This window comes from Macaca nemestrina, chromosome 6 (assembly GCF_043159975.1).
Source record: "Macaca nemestrina isolate mMacNem1 chromosome 6, mMacNem.hap1, whole genome shotgun sequence".
Lineage (NCBI taxonomy): Eukaryota > Metazoa > Chordata > Mammalia > Primates > Cercopithecidae > Macaca > Macaca nemestrina.
Window position 1 is genome coordinate 112,413,659 of NC_092130.1, and position 26,978 is coordinate 112,440,636.

The window sequence follows — 26,978 nt, forward strand, 5'->3', positions numbered from 1 at the left end:
TCACCCAGGAGTTACTCAGGAGCAGGTTGTTTAATTTCCTGAATTTGTGTAGTTTTGAGAGATCTTCTTGGTATTGATTCCTATTTTTATTGCACTATGGTCTGAGAGTGTGCAAGGTCTGGTTTAAATTTTTTAATTTATTGAGACTTGCTTTATAACCAAGCATGTGATCAATCTCAGAATATGTTTCAAGTGGAGATTAGAAGAATGTATATTCTGTGGTTGCTGAGTGGAGTGTTCTGGAATGTCTGCTATGTTCCATTGATCAAGCATCGAGTTTAAATCCAGAGTTTGTTTGTTAGTATTCTGCCTTGATGATCTGTCTAACACTGTGAGTGCAGTGTTGAAGTCTCCCACTACTATTGTGTGGTTGTTTAAGTCTTTTCATAGGCCAAGGAGAATGTGTTTTATTAATCTGGGTCCTCCAGTGTTGGGTATGTATATATGTAGGATAGTTAAGTTTTCCTGTTGGGTTGTACCCTCTATTATTATGTAATGCCCTCCTTTGTCCTTCTTAATTTTTACTGGCTTAAAATCTATTTTATCTGATATAAGAATAGTGACTCGTGTTGTTTTTTGTTTTGTGTTTGTATGGTAGGTCTTACTCCATCACTTTACTTTTAGCTTGTGGGTGTCATCACTTGTGAGATGGATCGGTTGAAGACAGCAGATGGTTGGGTATTCTTTTTATCCAGCTTGCCATTATATGCCTTTTAAGTAGGGCATTTAGCCAATTTATATTAAGGATTAGTATTGATATGTGAGATTTTGACCCTGTCATCATGTTGTTAGCTAGTTATTATGTAGACTTGATGTATGATTGTATTATAGTGCCTATGAGCTGTGTGAATAAGCATATTTTTGTGGTAACAGGTGTCATTTTTTTGGTTCCATGTTTAGCATTCCCTAAATGACTGGTAAGGCTGGTGTAGTTAGGAGGAATTCCCTCAGTGTTTGCTTGTCTGAGAAGATCTTATTTCTCCTTCACTTATAAGCTTAGTTTTGCAAGATATGAAATTCTTGGTTGGAATTTATTTTCTTTAAAGATGCTGAAAATAGGCCCCAAGTCTTCTGGTTTTTAAGGTTTCTGCTGAGAGGCCTGCTAATAGCCTGATGGAGTTCCTTCTGTATGTGACTTGACCCTTCTCTCTAGTGGCCCTTAAGAACTTTTATTTTGCATTGATCTTGGTGAAACTAACAACTAACTATGTGCCTTGGGGAAAGTCGTATTCTATAGTATCTAGTCAGCGTTTTTGGATTTGCATGTAAACCTTCAACCTCTCTAGCAAGATTAGGGAATTTTTTATGACTATATCCTGAAATATATTTTTGAGTTGTTTATTCTCTTTCATTCTCAGGAATGCCAATGAGTCATAGATTTGATCTCTTTACATAATTCCATATTTCTCAAAGGTTTTGTTCATTTTTAAAATTCTTTTTTCTTCATTTTTGACTAAGTTGATTCAAAGAACCAGTCTTTGAGCTCAGAAATTCTTTCCTCAGCTTTGTCTATTGGGGTGTTAATACTTCTGACTGTATTATGAAACCCTGGTAGTGAAATTTTATCTCTAGAAGTTCAGTTTTCTTCTTTCTTGGCTACTCCATTTTTCAGCTCTTGGATCATTTTACTGGATTCCTTAGATTGCCTGGATTGGCTTTCAACTTTCTCCTGAAACGTCATGAGCTTCCTTGCCATCCAGATTATGAATTCTATATCTGTCATTTCAGTCATTTCTGACTCATTTAACTATTTCTGGGGAACTAGTGGACTTGTTTGGAGGTAAGAGGACATTCTGGCTTTTTGAAGGCAATGACTTTTTAGATATGACATAAAGGCATGTTCCTAGAAAGAAATAACTAACACACTGACATTCATTAAAATTTAACACTTATGCTCTATAAAAGACTGTGTCAACAGAATAAGAAAACAAGCAATGGACTTTGGGTGATAATGTGTCAATATATGTTTATCAATTGTAACAAATGTACCACTCTTGTATGGGATACTGAGAGTGGGGGAGGTGGTGAGGGGCAGGCAGGGGAGGGATATTTGGGAAACCTACTTTTCACTCACTTTCACTGTGAACCTAAAACTTCTATCAAACTAAAGTCTATTTTTAAAAACCGCTATTATGGAAAACCACATAGAGAAACAGAGGTTTAAAATTCAACTTGAAGCTGTAAAGGGCTCCAGGTATATCATGTTCTTAGACAAGAATATTTAGTATCATAAAATTAAATCTCTATAAGTTAAACTACAATATAACACAATCCCAGTAAATATACCAACAGGATTCTTAATTACATAAACTGCTATGTATATATATAAAAGAGAGCATTAAGAACCAGAAAAAATAGGGTAATAAAAGAGAGGGCTGGGCATAGTGGCTAACATCTGTCATCCTGGAATTTGGGGAGGCCGAGGCAGGTGGATCACGAGGTCAGTAGATGGAGACCATCCTGGCTAACACAGTGAAACCCCATCTCTACTAAAAATACAAAAAATTAGCTGGGCATGGTGGCAGGCGCCTGTAGTCCCAGCTACTCAGGAGGCTGAGGCAGGAGAATGGTGTGAACCCAAGAGGTGGAGCTTGCAGTGAGCGGAGATCACACTACTGCACTCCAGCCTGGGCAACAGATTGAGACTCTATCTAAAAACAACAACAACAACAACAACAACAACAAAAAAAAAAAAAAAAACACTATTCTACATTCTTTTTATGTATTAATATCAAATCATCTTATAAGACAAAATAACTAAAGCAGTGTGGTGATTTTGCATGAACAAAATTTCAAACCAATAGAAGAGAATAAAAAGAGTAGAAATAAACTCAAATCTATGTGGGAATTCTAATAAAAATGATCTCACATTAGTAAGGTGATGCTAGATTTTTATCTTTCAAAATATGATATTAGGGGAAAGTGTAACCACGGAAAAACAATAAAATTGGACATCTACCTAAAATGTTATAACATAATAAATTCAAATTAAATCAAAAATTTAAAATTAAAACTACAAAGGTACTAAATAGAACCCTGGGAGACATCTTCTCTAATCTTTCAGTGGTATAGGCTTTCTCACTGTGACACAAAACTGGAGACCATAAAGTAAAATAAGGATAAGTTCTGCTAAAAATTTAAATATTTGTTCATAGCCACAGCGAACTCCACCACAGAAAAGTCAAAATACATGATTACCAAAAAGGTAGGGGGAAAAATCCACAATCAAAAGCACTTTCACACACACAAACACACACACGCACACATAAGCATACCTGCTTTTATTATAATAGACACTAGTCATCAGTAAGAAAATATTCGCACCTCTTGAAGACAATAGACAATATAAAATTTTTTTCATAAGAGAAATGAAATTTAAACTACTGATATATTTTACATATTAGAGTTGCAACGATAAAATGATTGATAATATATTATGGCAGAGGTTACAGGAACACTTGCATCTTGCTAGCTGGAGCACAGATCTATGATGGGTTTCAGCAACATCTATTAAAATTACAAATGTACATGCCCTTTTGCCCAGCAATTCCAATTTTAGGAACCTATTTTACATGCAAATACACACATTATACATATACATACATATTTGTTCTACATATACATTTATGCAAAATGACCTACATACAAAGTTATACATTTTAATATTATTTCAGATAGCAATAGATTCAAAACAAACCAAATGTCACTAATAGGGAATTGGTTGAATAAATAAAAGAATATTCTGAAACTGTTAAGAATGCAGTAAAACAATTTTTTATCTACTGAGACAAAACAATCTCACTATAAGTTGTGGTAAAACAAGATACAGTATAGCGTGTATAGCATGTTTCCATTGTGTCAACGAGAGAGGAAAGAATATAAATGTTTGATTGTACTTGCCTAAAATCTCTCTGGAAAGATTCATAAGAACACTATAACACAGGTTACCTGTGGGAAGTTGTAGATGGGGTAGAAGGAGACTTTTCACACTCTACTCTTTTGTACATTTTCATTTTGAATCATGTGAATGCATTACCTATTCCGAAAAATAAGTAAGTAGTTACATTTAACAAAAAATATTGCAAAAAGAGGAGGCACTTTCTCATTCCTTAGTTACTTGTTACATTTTCTGGTATGCTCCTTTTGCCTATCTGAGGAAGACGAGAAAAGCAATAGTAAGAGAAGATCCAGCAGGGAGCAGTAGGAGCCTGGTAGAGCTGGGATGCTTGAGACTCTCAGGGTCCAGTGAACTCAGAATGACTTGAACAAGAGGCAGTAGTTGATGGACGTCAGAAAGAGGTGGGGTCTGAGGCTGTCTCTGCCTGCAGAAGATTGTGTCAAGGGAGAGCCCACGCCATCCATGGAGAAGCCTTTGCAGATCACAGTGTCAGCCAATCCATCTTAGGCAGGAGACAAAGACAGCTAAGATAAACTAAAGCTGCAGTTAAGTAAGAGATGCTTTTCTTTCCATCATCTTCCTCTGCAAGGCAACACTCCAGGAGAAAAACAGAGCCAGAAGATGGGTGAGAGAAGGAGAGAGAGGACAGATGATGCCCCTCTACACATCTGGTCCCTTAGTCTCATCCAGAGGGCAGAGAAAGAAGTAGATAAGCAGTAAAGTGGGCATGAGATGGAGATGTGGACCTTTTAATGGACCTTTCACTTATTATCTTTTTCAATACCTTTTTTATCTGTACAATATATAAGTAAGATGTTAGTAATAAAGCTTGACAATATAACAAATATCCATGAGGCCACTATCCAACCCAAGAACAAAAACATTACAATATCATTTTTAATTGTACTAAAATACTCACAACGTAAATTGTATCATTTTAACCATTTTTGAGTGTATAGTTCAGTAGCATTAAGTAAATTCTCATTGTTGTGCAACCATCACCACCATCCATTTCCAGAACTCTTTTCATCTTGTAAAACTGAAAGTTTGTACCCATTAAACAATAATTCCCCATTCCTCCCTCCCCACTGCCCTGGAAACCATGATTCTACTTTCTGTCTCTATGAATTTGATTACTCTAGGTACTTCATATAAGTGGAATCCTATAATATTTTTCTTTTTGTAGCTGTCTTTTTTCACTTACTGTAATTCAAGTTTCATCCGTGTTGCAGAATGACCACAAAGTTTGAAACCAGCCCAAAGAATATTACCAAGCCATAGGAAAAGGAGAGTCCACAAAATACAGTTTATTTAAAAAATGAACGCATTTCATATTTGTGCCTCAACTAAGTACAGACTCTTTTCAACAAACCAGTTGCTGCTAATATTTCTACTGCTGCTACATTTAATCCTGTGGAATATCAGCAGCAACTGGTTTGTTGAGCAAACTGGTCTGTCTCCTGAAGTCCAAAATTAACAAATACCCAGTCCTTTACAGAAATATTGCTGTGTTCTTCTAGAATTTCTTTAAAAATAAAGAACCCTTTCTTTTCTAATTCGAAATGCCTATTTATAGTTTGAAAATCAGGCAACTACCTATGCAGACGATAATGTCAGAAACTGTTTTCATCTCTGATAACACGAGTTTAAACAACTCTCTCTGAGGAAACTTTCTTTGAGCTCAAGTTCCTCCTCCAATTATCTTTAAATAGATCTCAAAGCAAATGAAGATACTCTCACAATAGGTAACTTGCAGAAAATTTACAGATGCAATATTTTCTCTTTTTTGCTTTTCTCAGTCATTGTCCTACTCATAATGAAAATCTTATGTAAAACAATTAAGTCTCATATTTCAATACCCTCCTAGAATAAAAACATGGAGACAGTAGAGTCAGCAAAAACTTTTGGAGTCAGCAAAAATTTAATGTGCATGTGCTCTGACATTGTTCATTAGGTATTCTGATTTTATATTCGCAATAGGGGTAAAATAGAAAATTAATATTTCCAAAGAGCCAGGCACAGTGGCTCTCACTTGTAATCCCAGCTACTTGGTAAGCTGTGGAGGGAGGATCACTGGAGTCCAGGAGTTTGAAACCAGCCTGGGCAACACAATGAGACCTTGTCTCTAAAAAAATGGAAAAAAAAAAAACATTCGGCGAGCATGGTGGCACATGCCTATAGTCCCAGCTACTGGGGAGGCTAAGGAGGGAGGTTTGCTTGAGTCCAAGAGTTGGAGGCTGTAATGATCTATGATGGTGCCACTCTACTCCAGCCTGAGTGACTCCATCTCTAAAAAAGACCCCATCTCTAAAAACATCATACATATATATATATATACACACACACACACACACATATATTATTTATATTGTATAAATACATATATTATTTGGATATATAATACATATTATATGTAACTATATATATATTAATATATATATATTCTTTGGATATAAAGAAATACATCCATAATAGGAAGGGAAAGTCACCAGCTATTTCATCATTTTCCAAAACTCTTCCAAGTGTTACGATTTCAGAAATCACAATGTGATTTGTTCTGAGGTAAAAATTTAACTGAGTGTTCCTTTTGCCCATTTTGGATGTAGAAATACATCCAAAGAAATCTCTGGTTTCTTTGTGCTATCAGAGATAGCGTAAGTAACCATAAACTAGTTATCTACTGCTAAAGAGACAGATGTCTTTATTTCGTGAGTCTGTAAAGTTCAGAAGGAGAAAGGCCAAAGGCTACTGTCTTTCTAACAGTATAATATACAAAACACAAGAACACTTGTAAAAAGGGATTACTCCAGAAAAAAAGATCAAATAGTTCATTAAAATTCATTTTGTAAAACATCTTTCACAGATACTATGTTAACTTCTGAGAAATTTAACATCCTGTTGAGATCACAATGATTTGCAAGAACAAAAGAGAAAGAAAATTATTTTGTATGAAAAAGTACAACTAAATTATGAGAAAGATTTGAAGTGCAACTTATTTTTTCATATCAGACAAATAAAATTTTTTGATCTGATTAGCTAATACATAATTCAATCTCTAGGCATAATGCATAGTATTTTTTTCTCAAGTTGTCCTTTAAGAAACTGATTCAGGCCGGGCATGGTGGCTCATGCCTGTAATCCCAGCAATTTCTGAGGCCGAGGCAGGTGGATCACTTGAGGTCAGGAGTTCAAGAACAGCCTGGCCAATATGGTGAAACCCTATCTCTACTAAAAATACAAGAATTAGCTGGGCATGGTGGCATGCACCTGTAATATCAGCAACTCTGGAGGCTGAGGCAGGAGAATCACTTGAACCCTGGAGGTGGAGGTTGCAGTGAGCCAAGATCATATCACTTGCGCTCCAGCCTGGGCAACAGAGTGAGACTGTCTCGGGGAGGAGTACAAAAAAAAAAAAAAAAAAACCACCTGAGTCAGCAGTTCAGTCTGCTTGTTTCATTTTTCAGTGTCTTTAACACCTTGCATGCACAAACTTTCTAGCTTTCCCCATTACAAGTGATGAAAAGCATTTTGATGACTTGTGCAGCAGTATCAGCAATGCACCGTATATTTGAAATTGGAGAAAGGAACTTCTTAGAAATAAACTGATTTAGACTTTACTGAAATGCACAGAGAGAGGAAATCTTCCCCCTCCCTGAATAAGCTGATTTCATTTTGTTGTTTTTAAACAGACACTTTCCTGGAGACTCCCATCATTAATTAGATTAATTTTACTGGGTGATGACCATTCAAACTCGAATAGGAAGGGAAAGTCACCAGCTATTTCATCATTTTCCAAAACTCTTCCAAGTGTTACGATTTCAGAAATCACAATGTGATTTGTTCTGAGGTAAAAATTTAACTGAGTGTTCCTTTTGTCCATTTTCTCTCTGGATGAACAAAGAAGGTCCTTCTCTTCCTTCACCATCATCATCACCATCACCGTCATCATCGCTATCTTTAACTGAACAATGACTTGTAGCAGGCATTGTCCTTTTAACATATTGCCTCCACATGTATGATCTAAAGTAAACTGCCCTCAGTTCTAGCTGCACCTTAGAACGTCGAGAGCTTGTAAAAATACAGCTGCCCAGGTCTGCTACAGATCAATTGTTTTAGATTCTTTAAGGGTTGGGCCGAGATGTCCGTATTTTTTACATTTCCCCAAGAGATTCTGAAAGACAGTGAATACTGAGAGTCCCTGAAAATTCAATTTTCATGAAAATGTTTGGGCAGACATTGTTATTAACCCTGACCATCATTCAGCCTCAGGTCTGCATTCTTCTAAATATTATATTTTTTTAATTATTTGTCTATACTGTTGCCGAATAGAAGCAAGTACTTGGAATGGAAGCTACATTGACTCGTGTCATATTCTTTCTAATCAAAACATGTAATATGTCTAAAATTTATAAAGTGCGGGAGAAAATTACCATAATAAAAGGTATCATTTTCTTAATATTTTTAAAAGAGGTAAAATGGCCACAGGATAAATAGGCTTTAAATTAATTCATCTGAGAACCAGCAAATAACATTAATAACTACCAAGACTTCAAGCACTCGACCTTGGACTCCAGTTTTCAGTGTGTTTGTCATTTGTCATAATTAGGGTCACATTTTTGGTCACATCTAGCAGATAAAAGATACTGGCTGCAGGTAGCTAATCGCTACAGTGAAACCAAGCAACTATTTGGAAGGCTGAGTTTCCATACTCCACAACACAAGGTATTCCTATAAATACACCTCTCTTCAGTTGTTCCCTTTACCATGAGTCCACTGCTAAAAAAGAATCCGTCACCTATTATTAGTGTCCATGCTCATCTGTAGTGCCTCTGTGATGGCCTATACTTCACACAATTACTTTCATCTGATTCCCATAGCAACATCACTTTCCCTAGGGGGAAATCTAATAATTTCACCCACCCTGACATCAAGTTCTCTTTGGCCAAAGTGGCTTCTGAGGAACACAGAACATCACCAGATTCTAAACTAATATGTCCTGCTTTCTCCTTTCTCTCAACTTAGAAGATGTGAGTGACACATAGCTCATTAGAGACCACGTGATTGGCATTCTGTTAGAAAGTGGAGGGAGGAAACATATTTTCATATTCTGATTATTTTCAGAGTAATATAGGTTTAGCAACCTGTTCACTGGCAGCACACAGAACCTGGCAGCAGATTTCCTCCATGTGTGAAGTGCACGATGGCACTCGACATGTACTCACTGACAAGTTCCCCACACCAGCACCATATGCCTGCTGGGAACAGGGAGTGCGCTGGATCCCGCATACACAGACACTTTCTGGTTTAAGTAGCTGCTATCCATTCCTTTGAGGTTAGTACTTTTAATGTGTTAAGGATAGAATTGTGGAAATGCTTAGAATTGTTTGGGCTCTTCTTTTTCCCACAGGTCCACAATGGCAGAAGTGCAGCACACATAGGTGGTTCCCCTCAGCAGCTGTATTTCGTTTCTGACCAGAACAATAACGAGCTCAATAAGACATAACATATAGGTAATTTATAGTTTTTCCTCCCTTGATTTACTGAATGCAAACCTTAACTTACTTCCTTAATTGTATTCATGATTGGTAAGATAAATATTTAGAACAATGGTTTAAAGGCCATCATTAGTTAGAGAAATAAGACTTAAATATTTGCCTTCAATTATAGTCGTGTGTGTGTTTTGGGCAATCAGTCATTAGTCAAGAACATATTGCTCACGTAGTAGGTCAAAATACACTGACTCTGGGAATCTAAAAAGATTTCAGGCATGATCCTCTTCAAGGAATTTACAAGACAGTAAAAGAGAGTCCCATCTTGAAAGTAATTGTTTTCAGAAATCATTTGTAAGGAAGACAAATTAGCAAGCTGAGCACCCAGTGAAATCTTTCATATGCCTGGGCCCTTTTTCATTACTACTGAAAAAAAATATCTGCTAGTGACACATAAAATACCTAAAGTAAAAGAAGTAAATAATTTGCTTTGGTATAAATACAAATAGGATTGTATGGGTTTGGTAAATGAAGAAATGATACCAGAATAACATTAAAGTTGATTTATACATGATTATTTTGGCCCAGTAATAATTTGTGCCACCAAGTACTAGCAGTTGAATTCAAAGAACACTAACAAAATTGAATATAACAACACAGCTGAATACAGTAGGCCACTGCAAATTTGCACCAGTTTGGTCATGTACTATTGACTCAGTTTGGTCATGTACTCTGTCTTGAAAATGGTTATTTCAGGTTCTCCTAGATGTTGCTACAGTTTGCTCTTGTCTTTCTAACTCAGTAGTTATGTCTGATATGTTTCCCCCCATGCCACTCCCATTATGAAAGTACCTTTGTTTTCAATTTTAAAATACATTTACTGGAGTATTTTATTTATTTGGAATTCAGGTATTTTGAAACTAAAATTTGTATTAGGATTATGTATTAGTCTGTTCTCACACTGCTACAAAGAACTACCTGAGGCTGGGTAATTTATAAAGAAAAGAGGTTTAATTGGCTCATGGTTCCACAGGCAGTACAGAGGGTACAGCTGGGGATGTCTCAGGAAACTTACAATTACGGAGGAAAGGCAATAGGGAAGCAAGCACTTTCTTCATATGGCAAACTAGGAGTAAGAGAGAGTGAAGGAGGAAGTGTCGCACACTTTTAAACCATCAGATCTCATGAGAACTCACTCATTACCATGAGAACAGCAAGGGGAAATCCACCCCTATGATCTAATCACCTCCCGCCAGGTCCCTCCCCCAACACTGGGAATTACAACTCAACATGAAATTTGGGTGGGGACACAGAGCAAAACCATATCAGATTACTGTTATTCTTGTTAGTGGTCTGGTCACAAAGCTTAGGTTTTGAGTGACCTGCCCCAAGCACATTTTCCTCGTAAGTTCTAATACTTGATTAGTGCACAATTTTGCAGAATACAAGGTTCCCAGGAATGCATATTCAGGCCAAATGTGAACCTAAAGAAGGCAAAAATCATGACAAGTGTTGAAAGATGATTAGGGAAGGCATTACAGCTGCATGCCTGATCCAGATGTTGAAAGAAGGGTAAAACTGAAACAAGCACAGAAGAGGGAAGAGATGGAACAGCAGCTGGAGCAAAGAGGGAGAAGTCATCAATGTAAACCATGTGGTTAGAACCATCTGTAGAACAAGATTAAGCAGGAGGAAAGTGTTTTAAATGAGATTTGCCAGGAATATAAAGGCCTCAGATGCTAGAGTTTCTTTTTTAAAGAGTGGAGAGTTATTGGGACTTTGCGATAGAGGTGGGAACTGAGGGATTGACAAAGCAATTCCTTTTCAGTGCAGCAAGGACTTCTAGAAACATTCTAGTCTATCCCCATTCTTTTATATTTAAAAAACTGAGGTCCAGGAAGGTGACTAATTTATTCACATTCATGTTAATTAGTGGCCTATGTCTCCTGGTTCCCAGTCCCAAGCTCTTATGACATTACCCATGTAGGACAAAAGGCATTTTAAAAGTAATATTATGACCATAGCAATTGAGGACCTGGTCTGTACAGGCGTTGTTAGATATGGAAGGAAAGAAATTTATTTTTAAGACTTTATAAAGAGAGGATATATATTTACACACGGTAAATGACTAATGAGGGATAAGAATTTCCTGACGTTGTAACTTCATATATGCCATCCTGTATATGACAAATTATTTGAGGTATTTTGTATGTCTCTTGTGATGATACATAAACTATTACGGAAATATTTGGTAATACCTAGCAGGTCATTGCAGGGTTAAAAAGTAGAAAAATACGTGGCTCACCTCTGAAAATAATAATGGAAAGAAGCAAGAGGAAAAGTTAAGCCATGTATAAAGTGGTAGAATTAGTCCATGAAGCTGGACCAAGACTATGTTCTGCTCTGCTCTTACCAGGAAATGAGCTACCAAACAAGAAGATTCTCCCCACTCCATGATATAGCTGGTTAGGAGGAGAGGGACGATAAAGACTCCCCAGGTGTGTCAAGGAAGCCAATCCTTCCTAGTCACATGGCCACCACATGATACCCATGCAGCATTTATAGAGCATGAGATGAAGATGCTCTGGTACAACAAGCTGGCCCTTTAGTGGACCGCATCAGAGAGGTATTTCTCTGGTATAGTACCATTTTTTAAGTCTAAAATTATGATTTTGCCAGTGTACTCAGAGTTCCTCACTTTCTAAGGAACTGACATCATTCTTTCATGTTAACGAAACTCCCAACAGACTCTGCTGCATCTGCCAAAATTCCAATGAGAAAAATCGGACCACAAGATCCAGGGTCACTCAGTCATGCATGAATTCTCTTTAAAAATCTATTTAGGAACCACAGCATAATCAGAAAATTGTGCTGTGTGCATGGAGGCAAAGGAAAGGGAATTATTTAAAGGACTTTAAAACCCTTGTCATGGAGCAATGACAGCTTTAGGCATCCAAGTTCAAATCAATAGAGATCTGCCAGATAGGCGAGAATACTCATATTCACTGATTAGGGCTGCAGTAGACTGGTTTTAAGGAAATATTTTTATGAAATGTCTTGTAAAGAAAAACAACCATGAGTTACATTTCGAGCAATTATAAGCAATTTTGTAGGAGTTGCAGTTAGAATCTTTACACGATATGTGATTTTAAAATAATTCAAAGCACAATTTTACTTTGCTTTGCTGAAAGGCTATTCTATGAACTCTTTCCAGATACTTACAGAATAATCTGATAACAGCCACTAATTAGACTGTGAAGAAAATTATTGAATCAATTGTGGTTCTCTTGGAACAACAGTCCTCCAGAAGACTGGGTGGGAGGGAGGCTTGCTTAAAATTGCTTACTTCAGAAGCAGTTTAGAGAGTAGAAACAGTAAAATTAAATAAGAAGTCTTGATAGAGGGCAACACATATTACCAGAGCAAAAGCCAAACTCTGTAGAACTGCCTGTAAATGTGACTTATGGAAAAAGAATAGATTACAACAACAACAAAAAAAAGATAGTTCATTCAATTAAATTTATTTATATTATTAAAATTAATGGCACAAAAATGTGCCTCAAACTAAAATCTTACATAGTCACTGCAAAATCCCATAATTTTATGTCTGATCAAATCTTTTCATCATTCCTCCAACACAGCTTGGGCCTTTCAAATGTTTTCAATTTTTTCATCTTTCTTACTAAAACAAGCTTCCACTTTACCTAATCTAATACAATGATATAAATATTTATATAAGGTAATGAGGTCTACTGTCTGCTCATGTTGCCAGGATACCCACTATGCCACATGACTTTAAACTCTATGGAGGAATTCCTGGGGAACAACGGGTTACAGGTACACTCAATAAATTCCTAGCTTTGCTGCCGTTTCCAAAAGCTTTGGATTTTGCTCCGACTTTGACCTTAGAATGTAGCCATCCTCTTATAGATCCTTCTATTCATCTTCATGGTTATTCTTTATAACAGCAATATATTGCCAGGCTGGCCTTTCTGAGCATAGAAAAAAAAATGTCTTTATTGCAGGATATATATGTGCATCCAACATACATACATATGATTGTATATGAGTACCTACATATACACATATACAACCACAAAGGAAGGTCTAAGTCGAGCTTTGCCCCCCTAAATTAGAAAGAATTCCAGCTTTGTACAGTGACTCGCCCTTGTAATTCCAGTATTTGGGGAGGCAAGGCAGGAAGATTGCTTGGAGCCAGGAGTTCAAGACCAGCCTGAGCAACATAGTGATCTTATCTACACAAAAAATTTACAAATCAGCCAGGCACAGTGGTACATACCTTTAGTCCTAGCTGCACACAAGGGTAGGGTGGCAGGATCCCTTAAGCCCAGGAGTCCAAGGCTGCAGTGAGCTATTTTGACACTGCTGCACTCCAGTCTGGGCAATAAATTGAGGCCCTGTCTCTAAAAAATAGCAAAAGTAAGAAACAAAGAACTCTGACTGTCAAATGAACTCATCATACCATTTTCCTGTTCTGGAATGCTTCTACTTGAAAGTTGGTAGTTTTTCTTTTTCTTTTGTCTTTCCCAACCCATTTTAGAACCTCTCTTAGGTATTCAAACAATTTTTCTATCTTTGGTCTCCAATTATTATTTTCCCATTTATCCACCCATATGCCACATGAATAGTTCCTAGGCAATAAGATTGTGCTAGGAATTGGTAACCATATAATGTAAGACATAGTCTCTACTTTCCAAATGCCTATACTCGAAAACAGGTCCGAATTAAACAAAAATAGAGATAGTACCAAAATAGATTATATTCCATCAATATTAGCTGAATGCAGGAAGTGCCTCTAGAATTCAGAGACTTTAGTCTGAAGATGGATGTGGGCAAAGGAGGACTTATAGCAGTGTAGGATGGAGCAATGAAAACTTGATTTGAGATGATGGACATTTTAACACTGTCAAATTCTCAGAGAAGAATAGACTATGACCTCTTCTATGATAACTAAAAGACATTAGGCATTGTAAAACAAAGGGTAAGAGTCTGAAGTCTAGGGGCCAGCTGACCCAGTTCAAATCTGCTACTCTAAAGCTACAACAAGTAACATAACTTGTCTGTAACTCAGTTTCCTTATCAGTAATATAAAATTGTGCTAAGTATAAGTTAACACATAAAATACTTTTAGTATTGTGCCTTACCCAGAGTAAGCTCCATACAAATATTTTTTGAAAATTTTTTAACCATGTTTTATTTAATTATTATTTTTTTATTCTTATTTTTCCATAGGTTATTGGGGTATAGGTGGTATTTTGTTACATGAGTAAGTTCTTTAGTGGTGATTTGTGAGTTTTTGGTGCACCCGTCATCCCAGAAGTATACACTGCACCCTACTTGTAGTCTTTTATCCCTCAGCCCCCTCCCACCCTTCCCTCCAAGTCCTCAAAGTCCATTGTATCATTGTTATGCCTTTGCATCATCATAGCTTAGCTTCCACTTATGAGCGAGAACATACGATGTTTGGTTTTCCATTCCTGAGTTACTTTACTTAGAATGATAGTCTCCAATGTCATCCAAGTCACTGCAAATGCCATCAATTCATTCCTTTTTATGGCTGAGCAGTATTCCATCTCATATATATATATACATGTGTGTGTGTATATATATGATGTGTGTATATATATACATCTCATATATATGCCATCATATATATATGCCATCATATATATATATGTATGTGTGTGTATATATATATGTATGCCACAGTTTCTTCATCTGCTTGTTGATTGATGGGCATTTGGGTTGGTTCTACACCTTTACAATTGCAAATTGTGTTGCTACACACATGCATGTGCAAGCATCTTTTTTATATAATGACTTATTTTCCATGGGTAGTAGGACTGCTGGATCAAATGGTAGTTCTACTTTTAGTTCTTTAAGGAATCTCCACACTGTTTTCCACGGTGGTTGTACTAGTTTAAATTACCACCAGCAGAATAGAAGTGTTCCCTGATCACTGCATCCATGCCAATATCTACTGTTTATGATTTTTTTATTATGGCCATTCTTGCAGGAGTAAGATGGTATCACATTGTGGTTTGGATTTGCATTTCCCTGATCATTAGTGATGTTGAGCATTTTTTTTTTCATATGTTTGTTGGACATTTGTATATCTTCTTTTAAGAATTGTCTATTTATGTTCTTAGCCCACTTTTTGATGGGGTTCTTTGATTTTTCTTGCTGATTTATTTGAGTTTGTTATAAATTCTGGATATTAGTCCTTTGTCAGATGTATTCATTGTGAAGATTTTCTCCCATTCTGTGGGTTGTCTGTTTACTCTGCTGATTGTTCCTGTTGCTGTGCAAAATGTCTTTAGTTTAATTAACAGCTATTTATCTTTGTTTTTATTGCATTTGATTTGGGGTTCTTGGTCATGAAATCCTTGCCTAAGCCAATGTCTAGAAGGGTTTTTCCAATGTTATTTTCTAGAATTTTTACAGTTTCAGGTCTTCAATTTAAGTCCTTAATCCATCTTGAGTTGATTTTTGTATGAGGTGAGAAATGAGGATCCAGTTTTATTATCCTACATGTAGCTAGGCAATTATCCCAGCAACATTTGTTGAAAAGTGCGCCCTTTCCCCACTTAAATTTTTCTTTGCTTTTTCAAAGATCAGTTAGCTGTAAGTATTTGGGTTTGTTTCTGGATTCTCTATTGTGTTCCATTGGTCTATGGGTCTATTTTTATTCTTTTTTCATTGTCTTTTTTAGATTGGGTTAATTCAAAGATCTTGTCCTCAAGCTCTGAGTTTCTTTCTTCTATTTGTTCAATTCTATTGCTGAGACTTTTCAGATCATTTCGCATTCCTATAAGTGTGTCCGATGGTTCCTGAAGTTTTGATTGTTTTTCTTTATGCTGTCTATTTCCTTGAATATTTCTCCCTTCACTTCTTATATCATTTTTTGGATTTCCTTGCAACTGGCTTCACCTTTCTCTGGTGCCTCCCTGATTAGCTTAATAACTAACTCCTGAATTCTTTATCAGGTAAATCATGGATTTCTTCTTGTTTTGGATCCATTGCTGGTGCCCTAGTGTGATTTTTGGGGGTATTGAAGAGCCTTGTTTTGTCATATTACCAGAGTTGGTTTTCTGGTTCCTTCTCATTTGGGTAGGCTCTGTCAGAGGGAAGGTCTGGGGCTGAAGGCTGTTGTTCAGATTCTTTTGTCCCACAGGGTGTTCCCTTGATGTAATACTCTCCCCCTTTTCCTATGGATGTGGGTTCCTGAGAGCCAAGCTGTATTGATTGTTATCGCTCTTCTGGGTCTAGCCATCCAGCAAGTCTACCAGATACCAGGCTGGTACTAGGGGTTGTCCACACAGAGTCCTGTAATGTGAGCCGTGTGCGGGTCTGTCAGCCATGGATACCAGCACCTGTTCTGGTGGAGGTGGCAGGGGGGTGAAATGGTCTCTGTAAGCATTCTCTGTAAGGGTGGTTTAATGCTCTATTTTTGTGCTGGTTGGCCTCCTGCAGGGAGGTGGCACTTTCCAGAAAGCATCAACTGTAGTAGAATGGAGAGGAAGTGGTGGTGGGCAGGGCCCTAGAACTCCCAAGGGTATATGCCCTTTGTGTTCAGTTACCAAGGTGGGGAGGGAAGGACCATCGGGTGGGGGCAGGGCTTGGCGGGTCTGAGTTCAGACTCCTGTAGGGAGGGTTTTGCTGAGGCTGCTATAGGGAGTGGGGTGAGGTTCCCAGGTCAATGGAGTTATGTGCCTAGGACAATTATGGCTGCCTCTGCTGAGTCATGGCGGGAGTCCACATGCAGGATTTGTGCCCTCCCCCCAGTTCTGGCCAGGAGGCTTCTTGACCAGTTCAGATTGTTATGAAGTTCAGCTGGTGGTTTCCTTCCCTCTGTGGCATTTTCCCCACACCTGTGGCCACCCTGCAGAAGGGTCCCTGTGGTACCAGGCAGGAATGACCTGCTTGGGGATGCAGTGAGCTCCCAGGGCCTTTCCCACTGCTTCTTCTACCCCTCTATTTCGCTCAGTTCTCTAAATTGACTAGCTCCAGGTAAGGTCAGAATCTTCTCCGGCAAACTAGACCTTCAGTTTCTCCAGTGAGGGTGTGTGTTACGGGGTGGAGGATTTCCCTTTTCCACTTCGGCAGTTTGTGCACTCACGGTATTTGGGGTGTCTCCCAGGTCCTGCAGGAAAAAATTGCTTTATTTAGAGAGTCTGTGAGTCCTCTCGGGTTTCCTGATTTATTTCTGCATTCATTCTGGAGCTAAAATTCATGATGTGAGCCTCCACATGCTGCTCTGTCCATCCAAGTCAGAACTGTAATCTAGTCCTGCCTCCCATTTGCCATGACGCCTCAATAGAGAAGTCCTAAAACAGTCCACATTGCTACCATCTCTGTTCAGGCTGCCATAACAAAATACCATGGGCTGGTTGGCTTCCACAACAGAATTATATTTTCTTACAGCTCTGGAACCTAGATATCCATGATCAAGGTGCCAGTCAATTCGGTTTCTGGTGAGGGCTCTCTTCCTGGCTTCCATATAAATAATTGCTATTATTATTATTTACTGTGATGAGGCCAAAGGCTTCTAAAAGCACATGTAACTTACTAGCAACATTGCTGACCACAAAGATGTGGGCCTGTGATTGAATGCACGCTATGCATTGCTCTTCTTTTCAGTAACTAGATTCAAGCCCAGTTGTTGAGGTAAAGGGAGTTTTAAAAAGCGTAAGTAGGAGCTAGAAAAGAAAAATAGGTGATAGTGATCAGATCTCCTCCAATTTCAGCCCCTACTTTCAAATCAGATCAAACTCTGATATCAGAATATCAGAATGTGTTGTTAAAAATCCACAAATTTTAAAGCAATTTTCCAAAGTTTTTTTTGGCCTTCATCTTATTTTGTGTACAATAGTAACTTCAGAAGCACAGCTTTTGAAGCACAGCTTGTTTTTCCAAGCACTTTTTCTATTTTCATGTAAAATTCTTACTTTTCATCCTTGATGAGCATCAATAAGATGCTTTAACTTATCATTATAAGTCCCAGAAAAATGCCATATACTTTGCTTTTGCATGCCTTGACTGGCATTTGGAAGTATTGTTGGTGGCAGCTGGGCAAACGCTTTGTTTGCTGGAGTGGGTGAAGATCTTTGATATTTAGCATCATGCCTCAAATTGTGATTTTTATGAAAGCATTTTGAGGGAGAATTTATGAGCTGGGGGGAGCCCATGAGCTAGAAAGACAGAATGTGCTAGATGCAGATGAAAATTGGCATCAATAGTAAATGCTGATGCAGGTGGAGGGAGGCAGTAAGTTGGAAATCAAATCTTTGTTTACTTTAAATATGCATTCCAGCTTCATATTTATGTGTCATTCTGTTTAGGAGACCTAGATACATCAACTAACCTGAAATAATTAGCTTATGCAACACTTCAGAGGGAAGGGAAGACAAAAGTGAAATTATTATTATCATCATCATCATCCTTATAATAGAGATGGTATCTGTGTTGTGTAACAAGTACTTTTAAACAAGTTTCAGATCTTGAGAAAGCTAACATATTTTATAGACAATCACTTAGAAACTCCTTACATAAAGTTATATCATACAGAATCAGAAGAATAGAGTTCACCATAAGAGAGGATGAAGAGACACAGAAATGGGAAGAAGAAAATGGGAAAGGCAAGTTAATAAACACATCAGAAACCGAAGAGAACAACACTGTTTTCCTTTGGAGCCGAGTATTACCAGTAGGGAGATCAGAATGAGCTTCTCCTCATTCCCCTTGAAAGCTCACCATTCCTATTCCAATTGTTGAAAACAGATTTTAAAAAGTGAGAACGCTATAAATGTTACCATGGTCTTAAAAATTCTGGGGAATAAGACAGAATACAAAATTTAAATCCGGGATTTAGTGGATTCTAGGTGTGTGTATTGCTCCAGAAAAGTATAATAGATATAAATTAAGAGCATTAGAATAACCAAAAGCCCTAAGATTATTCTAAATTTGCTGGATTCTAGGCATGTATATGGTTCCAGAAAGGTATAATAGAAATGAGGAACATTAGAATGACTGAAAGTCCTGGTGTTATTTAGAAGGACAGTAACAATGTTAATTAATCTGAGACTAAGTATGAGACATGTATGTTAAAACAGCCAGGATAACTACTAAAAGAATACTGTTAAAAGAAAAACTGCAGACAAATTTAATTTAAAAGTTTAATTGAGCAAAGAACAATTGGTGAATAGGGCAGCCTCCTGAGCAAGAGTAGGCTCAGAGTCTCCAGTGCAGCCGCATGGTAGAAGAAGAGTTATGGACAGAAATAGGAAAGTGATGTAACAGAAAACAGAAGTGAGGTAGAGAAACAGGTGGATTGGCCAAAGCTTGGCTTTTGCCTTATTTGAACACAGTTTGAACAGTTGGCCACTTTTGATTGGCCAAAACTCAGTGATTGGCAGAAGTGTGGTCTACAGTCTGTTTACAATTCCATTTAGGTTATAGTTCACGATTTACCCAGAAATGTTTAGGCTGAATTTAAAATATGTAAGGAAGTAGCTTTAGGTTAAATTTGATTTAAAAATACACATGAAGTGAATAAATTCAAAAGGGTAAAGAAAGAATATACAGAACGAGAAAAAAGAAAAAAACACAACCCAAAATGTGAAAGGAAAATATCTTGAGCCACTTCAAGCTGGGAACTGCTCAGGGCAAATCTGCCTCCCATTCTATTCAAAGTCATCCCTCTGCTCACAGAGATAGATGCATATTCTGATTGCCTCCTTCGGAAAGACTTATCAGAAATTCAAAAGAATGCAACCATCTGTGTATCTGCCATTCTGGGCAGAACTAATGTACTTCTTACATATATTGATTGATGTCTCATGTCTCCCTAAAATGCATAAAACCAAACTGTGCCCCAACTACCTTGGGCACGTGTCATCAGGACTTCCTGAGGCTGTGTCATGGGTGCATCCTCAACCTTGACAAAATAAACTTTCTAAATTAACTGAAACCTGTCTCAAATTTTCTGAGTTCACAAAATGAATATAGAAGGGAAGAAAAAACATTAAAACACACAACAAATAACAATGTACAACTCATAATAATGTACAAAGCAAATGTTAACCAAAAAAGATGTCATTGTACCTATGGCATAAAAGTAGACTTTAAAGCAAAGCACAATATCAGAGATGAAAAATGGCTGCTACATAATAAAATGTTCAGTTTACTTATGTATACCTAATTAAATAGTATATCTACATCATTACCAAACACACTCACAAAATAACTCATTTCCATGTGAATTAGATTTCAATGTGAAATGTAAAACATCTAAAATTTTTCAAATATAGAGAATATCTTTATAACCTTCTAGTATAGAAGTGTTATTTGCAACAAGATTTATAGTTTCTTACATGAAAGTTACCATAAAAAAAGTTAAAACACAAGCCACACCCAAGCCACACAGATCTTTGTAATTTATGTAACCAAAAAAGGATTAGAATCCCAAACATACAAACAACTCCCATAAGTCAAGAAAACAAAAACTCAATAAGGGCAAAAGTTCCAAACAAGTATTTCACAAAATAGAAAATATATTACATATTAATATGAAACATTTTAAAACTGTCAAACTCAGTAATTGGGGAAATGCAAATTAAAATCATGAGACATCATTTCACACCACATTGACAAAAATTAAAAGCCAGTAGTCTTACCAGAAGGCAGGCCTCAAGTGTAAGACATCCAGATTCTTGGCATGTTGAAAAAAGAATTGAACAAAATGCACAAATGAAGTAACAAAGGAATGAAACAAAGCAACAAAACAGCAAAAGTAGGGACTTGTTGAAACAAGAAAAGACTCCACAGGGTGGGAGCAGGCTGAGCAAGTGACTCAAGAGCCCAGTTACAAAGTCTTCTGAGGTTTAAGTACCCTCTTTGAGATACTGGTTACTCGCTATGTGGATGACAGAATTGTCATCTTTCTTTGCTGTCACTGCTGTCTAGCTGAGACCGACTTGTCCAGTGATCTTGGTAAAACAAGGTTGGTCCTCCAATAGAGCATATGTGTAAGGACACCACCAAAGCTCTCAGGGTCACTCCACCACATGATTCCCTTGAGTGGGAATCCTAGTGATATAGTTTGACTGTGTCCGCACCCAAATCCCATCTTGAGTTTACATGTGTTGTGGGAGTAACCCAGTCTGAGATAATTGAATCATGGGGACAAGTATTCCCCATGCTGTTCTCATGATACTGAATAAATCTCATGAAATCTAATGATTTTATAAAGAAAAGTTCCCCTGCACATGTTCTCTCCCTTTTTGCCTGCAGCCATCCATGTAAGACATGACTTGCTCCTCCTTGCCTTCTGCCATGATTGTGAGGCCTCCCAGCCATGTGGAAATGTAAGCCCCTTAAACCTCTTTCTTTTGTAAATTGCTCAGTCTCGGGTATGTCTTTATCAGCAGCATGAGAACAGACTAATACAGCAAATTGGTACCAAGAGTGGGGTGCTACTGTAGCTACCCCAAAACATGGAAGCAACTTTGGAACTGGGTAACAGGCAGGGATTGGAACAGTTTGGAGAGGGGCAAACTGGAGACAGGAAAATACGGGAAAGTTTGGAACTTCCTAGGGACTTGTTAAATGGTTTTGACAAAAATGCTGATAACAACATGGACAATAAAGTCCAGGCTGAGGTGGTTTCAGATGTAAATGAGGAACTTGTTGAGAACTGGAGCAAAGGTAACACTTGTTATGTTTTAGCAGAGACTGGTAGCATTTTGCCTCTTTCCTAGAGATTGGTGGAACTTGGAAATTGAGAGAGATGATTTAGGGTATCTGGTGGAAGAAATTTCTAAGCAGCAAAGCATTCAAGAGGTGACTTGGTTGTTGTTAAAGTCATTCAGTTTTAAAAGGAAAACAGAGCATAAAAGCTCAGGAAATTTGCAGCCTGCCAAGGCAATAGAAAAGAAAATCCATTTTCTGAGGATAAATTCAAGCCAGCTTCAAAAATTTGCATAAGTAATGAGGAGCCAAATGTTAATCCCCAAGACAATGGAGAAAATGTCCCCAGGGCACGTTAGAGGTCTTCAAAGCAGCCCCTCCCATCACAGGCCTGGAGGCCTAGGAGGAAAAACTGGTTCCATGGGCTGGGCTCAGGGTCCATCTGCTGTGTACAGTTTAGGGACTTGGTGTCGTGCATTCAGGCTACTCCAACCATGATTAAAAGAGGCCAAGGTACAGCTTGGGCTGTTGCTTCAGAGAGGGAAGCCCCAAGTCTTGGCAGCTTCCACATTATGCACAGAGCCTGGAGATGCACAGAAGTCAAGAATTGAGGTTTGTGAACCTCTGCCTAGATTTCAGAACATGTATGACAATGCTGGATACCTAGGCAAAAGTTTGATGCAGGGGCAAGGTCCTAATGGAGAACCTCTGCTAAGGCAGTGTGTAAAGGAAATGCGGGGTTTGACCTCCCAAACAGAGTCCCTACTGGGGCACCACCTAGGGGAGCTGTGAGAAGAGGGCTGCCATCCTCCAGACCCCAGAATAACAGACCCACCAAGAGCTTGCACCATGCACATGGGAAATCCACAGACATTCAATATCAATTCATGAAAGCAGCCAGGAGGGAGGCTGTACCCTGCAAAGCCACAGGGACAGAGCTTCCCAAGACCATGGGAACCCATATCTTCCATCAGCATGACCCGGATGTGAGACATGGAGTCAAAGGAGATCATTTTGGAGCTTTAAGACTTGACTGCCCTGCTGGATTTCAGACTGTAGCCTCTTTGTTTTGGCCAATTTCTCCCATTTGGAATGGTTGTATTTACCCAATGCCCATACCTCCATTGTATCTAAGAAGCAAGTAACTTGATTTTGTTTCTACAGGCTCGTAGGAGGAACAAACTTGCCTTGTCTCAGATAAGACATTGAACTGTGAACTTTTGAGTTAATGCTGAAACGAGTTAAGACTTTGGAGGACTATCAGGAAGACATGATTGGTTTTGAAATGTGAGGACAGTAGATTTGGAGTGGCTAGGGGCAGAAAGATATGGTTTGGCTGTGTGCCTATCCAAATATCATCTTGAATTTTAACTCCCACAATTCCCACATGTTGTGGGAGGAACCCCAGGGGAGATGATTGAATTGTGGGGGTGGATCTTCCTTGTGCTATTCTCATGACAGTGAATGAGTCTCACAACATATAATGGTTTTAAAAATGGGAGTTTCCCTGCACAAGCTCTTCTGTCTGCTGCCATTTAAGACATGACTTGTTCCTCCTTGTCTTCTGCCATGATTCTGAGGCTTCCCCAGCCACTACAGTGGAACTGTAAGTCCATTAAATCTCTTTTTAAAAAAAAAAAATTGCCCCATCTTGGGTATGTCTTTATCAGCAGCATGAAAATGAACTAATAAAATCTCCAATGTTAGAGGTGGAGCCTAATGGAAGATGTGTGGGTCATGAGGGCAGATCCCTTGTGAATAGATAGATACCAACCATTAAGAGTGGGTGGGTTCTCTATTCATTCCTACAAAAGTTGGTCATTAAAAAGAGCCTCGCACATTCCCTCTACCCTTTTCTTCCTCTACTGCCATGTGACCTCTGCACACACTGGCTCTCTTTCACCTTCTGTCATGAGTAGAATCAGCTTAAAGCCCTCACCAGAATCCAATAGATATGAGTACCATACTTCTTATATTTACCCAATGTCTTTACCCCATTTTATCTAGGAAGTAACTAACTTGCTTTCGATTTTACAGAATCATGGGGACTTGCCTTGTCTCAGATGAGACTTTGGACTATGGATTTTTGAGTTAATGCTGAAATGAGTTAAGACTTTGGGGGACTGTTGGAAAGGCATGATTGGTTTTGAAATGTGAGGACATGAGATTTGGGAGGGGCCAGGGGCAGAATGATATGGTTTGGCTGTGTCCCCACCCAAATTTCATCTTGTTCCCACATGTTGTGGGAGGGACCCAATGGGAGGTAATCGAATCATGGGGGCAAGTCTTTCCCATGCTGTTCTTGTGACAGTAAATAAGTCTCACGAAATTTGATGGTTTTATAAAGAGGAAATCCCCTGCAGAAGTTCTCTCTCTTTTTGCCTCCCACCATCTATGTAAGACGTGACTTGCTCCTCCTTGCCTTCCTCCATGATTGTGAGGCCTCCCCAACCATGTGGAACTGTAAGTCCATGAAACCTCTTTCTTTTGAAAATTGCCCAGTCTCAGGTATGTCTTTATCAGTGGCATGAGAACAGACTAATACACCTGGCAACCTCTTCCTATGATGTGATACACCCTATTCCTCTTCTGCTCATATCCCAGGTGTCTCTGTTGAGAAAACACAGAAAGGGGATCCCAAGTTCTGCTTCCTTCTTGGCTTTCACTTGACTTGGGAACCCCCACATCATTGCTACACCACCCGAGATGTGCAAATCTCTCCATTGTTGCCCTCCCTCTTAACCATATGATCTTTCTCCAATTCTCAACTTCTCTGTTCAACAGACATAAAGAGCAGATGAGCAAGTCCACTGCCAAGCTATACCCCACAGGAAAACAAGTTGCCAACCTGCTCTTTCATAACATTGGATATGGTTTAACACTGGGTCCCCACCCAAATCTCATCTTGGATTGTAATTCTCACATGTCAAGGGAGGGATCTGGTGGAGGGTGACTGGATTATGGTAGTGGTGTTGTCCATGCTGTTCTCATCACCGTGAGTGAATTCTCACAAGAGCTGATGGTTTTAAAGTAGGGCACTTCCTCACTCATTCTCTCTCCTGCTGCCATGTAAGATGTGCCTTGCTTCCCCTTCACCTTCCACCATGATTGTAAGTTTCCTGAGGCCTCTTCAGCTATGCAAAACTGTGAGTCAATTAAATCTTTTGTCGTTATAAATTACCCAGTCTCGCGTAGTATATTTATAGCAGTGTGAAAAGGACCAATACAGATTTTGGCACCAGGAGCAGTTCCAGAGGAACATAATTTTAAGGATGGATTTCTTTAGTTGGTTTTGTGGTTTCTGGAGTTGTCTGCTTAATCTAATTAGACTCAAAAATGCTAAGAACTCTAATTCTAAGAGTATGGAGAATACTGATAGTCCTTGGCACAAATTGTTTAGAGAGTTATGCAAAATAAATAAATTCAATACTCCTCATTCACTGTTCTTGAGAACCAAGGACTCTATACATAATGCCTTAGGCCACATATGGAGAGCCAAGAAATATAATGAAGTTGGTTGGTTGCTCCTAAGTTCGCTCACTGGACAAAGTGATGAAAGAAAAGGATGAGCTCAGGGATTCTAACTCCCAGTTCCAGAAGCACATACTTAGCCTCAAATCTTCTAAGATTGCCCTGAGTGAGAGCCTTATCTCCTGTAGACAAAGGGCTGAAATTGCTAAAAATCAGACACAAATTCTTATCGTGCAAGCAGTTGACCTGCAACAAAAGGTGCATGCTCAGCCTCGCCGGCTGTCTACTGTTAAAGTGTGGGCATTGATTAGAAAAGAATGAGGCCCTGCAACTTGGAATGTGGATGTGTGGGAGGACCCTGATTAAGCTGGCTTGCTGAGTTTTTTGTCTTTCATCTTTCTCCCATTCTGGATGCTTCCTGTCCTTGAATATCAGACTCCAGGTTCTTCAGCCTTTGGACTCTCGAACTTATACCTGTGGTTTGGCAGGGGCTCCTAGGCCTTCAGCCACAGACTGAATGCTGCACTGTCGACTTTCCTACTGTTGAGGCTTTGGAGCTTTGACTGAGGCACCACTAACTTCCCTGCTCCTCAGCTTGCAGATGGCCTGTCGTGGAACTTCTTGTGATCATGTGAGTCAATTTTCCTTCATAAACTCCCTTTTGTATATGAATATATTCTATTAGTTCTGTCCCTCTGGAGAACCCTGACTAATACAGCATCTCACATCTTTATAAAAGATTCTCCTGGAGCTGCTTTTACTCCACAAACACCCTCCCCATGAAGGTACAGGGAAGAGGGAAGAGTCTCTCCCTCCTACTAAGGCAGCCTCAACACTTACTGAATCCTCTCCAGTCCTCTGCTCACTTGGATATAGAGTGGGAGGAGTAGAAAGCAGGTTTATGGTAACAGGACTGGTCCTTCCACATTTTATACTACCCTCACAGCTATCTGTCCTCCTTCTCCATTAGGCTTAGGAAATCATGGTATCGGCACCTCATTCTCTGTGGGACACAATCTCTGAAAAATAAACCTTTCCATCCTGCCTCATGTTCTTTGGACATAAATGTAAAAGCCATATTAGAAGATCTGTTCCTGATACTTGACAGAAGATTTCCACTGTAACAGCTCCTGAGATTAAAGACACACTTTCACTAAGACTCCATCACCTATTAGCAACATACCAATTTCCTTTGGTAGGTGCTTTATGGAATAATTAGGTTGACTCTATAGGTAAGTTGCAACCTGGCTACCAACTGGAAACCCTAGGGAGTTTTTACAAAGTACTGAGGCCCTGGCCCTACCCCACAACAATTGAATCAGTATCTCTGCAGGGGGAGTCCTAAGCATAGGAATTCTTGAATACTTCCTTGGTGTGGTTTATTATATGTAAATCATACATCAATAAAGTTG

General features: G+C 38.6%; 1 long non-coding RNA gene across 1 annotated transcript; it reads left to right on the forward strand.

Annotated features, from left to right (window-relative positions):
- Positions 1-299: 299 nt before the first annotated feature.
- On the forward strand, positions 300-26,978 carry LOC105499462 (uncharacterized). The gene is made up of 4 exons (XR_011624282.1): positions 300-434; positions 9,306-9,408; positions 26,002-26,197; positions 26,537-26,978. It is a non-coding gene; the product is annotated as an uncharacterized lncRNA (long non-coding RNA).